The sequence below is a fragment of the Lissotriton helveticus genome, chromosome 3_1 (assembly GCF_964261635.1).
Source record: "Lissotriton helveticus chromosome 3_1, aLisHel1.1, whole genome shotgun sequence".
In the NCBI taxonomy this organism is placed as follows: domain Eukaryota; kingdom Metazoa; phylum Chordata; class Amphibia; order Caudata; family Salamandridae; genus Lissotriton; species Lissotriton helveticus.
In genome coordinates this window covers 674923955-674928226 of record NC_136061.1, presented here as the reverse complement: position 1 = coordinate 674928226, position 4272 = coordinate 674923955, and the positions used below count along the sequence as shown (strand labels likewise).

At 40.4% G+C, this 4272-nt stretch overlaps 1 long non-coding RNA gene across 1 annotated transcript; it reads left to right on the top strand.

Annotated features, from left to right (window-relative positions):
- The first annotated feature begins 1721 nt into the window (after window positions 1–1721).
- On the top strand, window positions 1722–2304 carry LOC144824709 (uncharacterized). Its single transcript, XR_013609072.1, has 4 exons — window positions 1722–1809; window positions 1918–1987; window positions 2080–2160; window positions 2246–2304. It is a non-coding gene; the product is annotated as an uncharacterized LOC144824709 (long non-coding RNA).
- The last annotated feature ends 1968 nt before the right edge of the window (window positions 2305–4272 follow it).

Sequence of the window (4272 nt, the reverse complement as noted above, 5' to 3'; positions counted from 1 at the left end):
CTTCCATTTCTTTACAAAAGAGTTCAGCATGCTTATCAAAGTCCCCAATCTCAGTGCAGTTCCTCCTAATTCTTAACAGTTGTCCATAAGGCAAATTTTGTTTTAAACACTGGGGGTGTGAACTATTGAAATGCAAAATAGTGTTTCTGTCTGTCTCCTTTTTGTACAGTGATGTGAGGCACTTGAGGTGATTGAAGTATATCTTGATTCTAGGGAAAGACCCCATAGGGTGCCTACATCGTTTATACTCTCTCTGGTGGAAATTTCCCTCCGTATGAATTATTTCAAGTTTGAAAATGAGTTTTTTGTACAGGTCAAAGGGACAGCCATGGGCTGTCCTTATGCGCCGGAAATGGCTGTACTTTATATGGCCCAATACGAGGAGAAATTCATTTTCAACAACAATCCCTTTTCTGACAAGATACTGCAGTGGTGGAGGTACATAGACGACGTCTGGCTCCTGTGGCAGGGGAGCCAGACCGAGTTGGACCTATTTCACAACTGGGTCAATTCACGACATACCGACATCAAATTTTCATTACAATCGAGTAACTGCGAAATGACATTCTTAGATGTCTTAATCAGGTGCCAAGATGAACAACTTGTCACATCACTGTACAAAAAGGAGACAGACAGAAACACTATTTTGCATTTCAATAGTTCACACCCCCAGTGTTTAAAAAAAAATTTGCCTTATGGACAACTGTTAAGAATTAGGAGGAACTGCACTGAGATTGGGGACTTTGATAAGCATGCTGAACTCTTTTGTAAAGAAATGGAAGGGAGGGGATATCCCAAAAAGTTGTTAAAACATTCAAAAAAAAGAGCAAGATTCACACCCAGAGAGACTCTGTTAGAGAAAAAAATCAAGTCAGATTTAAACAAACTTGTCTGTGTGACTACCTTTGGTCCTCACACCAACAAGTTTCGACAAATTGTCCTCAAGAATTGGCATTTATTGGAGAACCTTAATTGTCCTATGCCCAAACCTATCTTCGCAATGAAGAAGAACCTCAGTATTGGTCAGCAATTGATACGTGCTGACAGCTGCATTCCGAAACCCAGAAGCAATCTGATAACACAATGGAACTTGCCACAAATTGTGGGACATCACAGATGTGGGAACTGTGTTGCTTGCCCCACAACACTGGAGGGGGATGTTTTTGACCATGATGGAATTTCATGGAAACACACAAATTTTACTAACTGTAAAACGAAAAATGTGGTTTATGCAGTGCTTTGCCCATGTGACAAGGTTTATATCGGCAAAACGAGTCAACAAATCAACATAAGAATAACCCAACATAGGTCAAGAATTAAGAAAAGGGTCCAATCAGCACCAATGGTTGAACACTTTTTGACCCTAAATCATAATGAAAACCAGCTCAAGTGGACTGTTTTGGCAGCAATTGACTCAAAACATGGCTCTTTGTGCGTTGACAGTGCCTTATTGCGCAAGGAAGCGTATTTAATCATGAAATTTGATAGTATAAATAAAGGACTGAACTGCATGAGCGAGCTGAATAGGGTTTAAATCGGCTGATTTATTCCCGTTTTGTTAATATTGTATTATTAGCTTGGGTCATTTTGTTTTTGGCCATCAGCCATGAAATTTTCCCACAACTAATGATTACTTCAGGGCTTATAGACTACAAATCCCAGAATGCACTTCCTTAAATAAGTGGGGCCAGCTCCGCCCTCGTCACGTGATCTTTTTCTAACTGGTAATGAAGATTGCAGCATGGAGGCTCGTCCTCTCTCTGACCGTGTAGGAGACACTCATTTCTGAGATTCAATCATACCTTGAAGGTAAGTGCGTCCCTTTGTTTTACTAAATGCTTGGCACGCTGATGGGTTGTTTTGCATTTGACTCGGTTAGCCGAGTTGTAACAAACCCGGATTTTTTCCGCTTTTCAGAACCAAAATCGGCGCTGACCCGCATACCCCTAATTCGTGGCACCTCTGCATGAACATAACAGTCATTCACGTAAGTGCATTTCTGATGAGCGCTTCACGCGTTCTTGGAATGACGAATAAATGTCTTATGCCACGTTTTTTTGAATCATTTCTCCTTACTAGATTTTAAGTGTAAACACGCCACGTTGTCCATTAGTGCACTAGAAGATTGGAGACTACATGCCCCATTGGAGCCTACATTAGGTAAACTTTGTTTTCACTAAACCAAGTTGAAGGTTTCTGGCTGATAAATAAAACGACTTAGCCTCTGTTGCCTTGTCAATTTTAGGCGAGCACTGCATAAACTAACATCAGAAGGCCCTCATTTCTCTGCTGGTTACAGACCAGGTATGGAGCATTTTTTGCATGCATAAACGGTTGTTTTGTATAAAGACGTTCTAGGAAGATCAGTTCGAATCAGTTTTTGTTTTTTTCACAAACAGTTGGTTTACCACGAAAAGACTCATCCAGCCCTGATGAGAGTCCGGAAATTCAAAAAACCGAGACTTGAAACGCGTCGGCCACTATATTAAGTATAGTTTGAATCCTGAACGATAGGAATCCTTGCATAAATCTGTAATTGTATTTCGCACAGTTGCATTTTTTTCATTTAAGAATTGTCTAAATACGCAAGAGTGATTCCATCTTTTTATATTCCAACTGTTTCACTACTTATATGATTTGATCATTATATGTTGTATTTGTTGTTGTTGTTAAAAAGATTTGTGAATTTGTTTCATATTTTTTCTGCATTGTGCAATTGATTTGTGATAATTGTATTTGTTATGTGTATTGCTAGTAAGACATCACTAAAATGGACTCTCTGTTGAGTAGATTACATGTCCCTCTTGTTTTAAATATGTTGAATAATTAAAAACTAAGTAGCCAAAATCAAAGGCTAGGATAAACGTATTGACTTGCGTTTATTTCCGTTTAAAATAATTCTTCAAATGAACTGGTTGTGAAGGTACACTCTTTTTCTGTTGCAATAATCGGCCCTACCTTCCCTCCTCAATTTTGCTGGGCCAAACCCCTTCTTTGAACATAAAGCAAATGAAGGCATGTGAGAGAGGGACTGTGAGGAGCTGAGGGGCACTGTTGGAGGGTAGTAATGAGGGAATCTGTAGAGAAGGAGGTCGTTGGGTGGGTGTTAAAAAAGATTGTCGCATCAGGCACCACCGGTGCTAAAGCCGGCGCTAAGTACCACTCCCATATTCTGTACTTCTGATGACCTTTTCAACTGGTAAAAGTATTTAATAATCATGTGTATATGCATAGTCTTTGGTTCTTTCAAACACTTAATTCAGTAGCAGCTTCAGAAAGGCTGAAAGGTAAAGTCAGCCCTCCTAGATTTGAACCTGTACAGCTTGTAAACAGATTTCTGGAGTCAGTTTACCCCACCGTGCTATCCTTCTCAGTGGTTGATTGAAGCAAAACAAAAAGATGATTCATAGAATGCATGAATAAATTCTTGTAAAGACTGGGTGGCAGTCCAGCCCATCTATATCTTGCTGATTGTGCACGTTTAGACAGAGATCAGCCTCATGCAAATCAGCATTGGTCTGGATCCAGTATGAACAGTCCGCCTGAACTGCCAGGCCAGGCCCCCTCCAGATGGGAGGACAAGCATCTCCAGACTGGTTTAGGCCTCATCAGTGATATATAGCTTGATCTCGATGGCACAGAGAGCACAGAAACTATGTCTGGCCATGTGACCACATTCACTTGTGTCCCTTTCTGACCAGGCTTCACCTAATGTTGCCATTATGTCTAATGAATGTTTATATTTAACATTGGGATCCCTGCCACAGGATGTGATCCAAGCAGCTAAATCTTGAACCCTGGAATGAGCTACCAAGTCTTTAATTCTTCCTCGCTCTGTGTTTTTGAGGAGAGCCCAAGGGTGGTTAGTGATGAGATAAAGCCTGTTGGGATGGATGCAGTTTTCTGTTTACCTTTTACTGTAGGGTGGTATCCTCCATCACTCACTTGTTTCTCTAGACTGCAGTTACCCAATCTAGCAATCTACTCACAAAACAGCACAGATATTTTGTTGTGGTATCCAGGGGGTACCAATTGAAAGGTCCGTTTTTAATTGGGTCCGAGTCACTCAAGTCTCAAAGCTGTCTTAATAACAAATTTGACGTTAGGTTCTCAATGAAATGCACTTGAGAAAATAGAATTTTGATCGTGAGTATTTCGAATTTATGATAGCAAATGGGATTTCACATGGTGAAATTTCTGTACTTGAAAAAATGTAGGGTTACGGGTTGGTTCCTGGGTGTTGAAGGGCAGCCCTATTAGCACAAGTAAGTG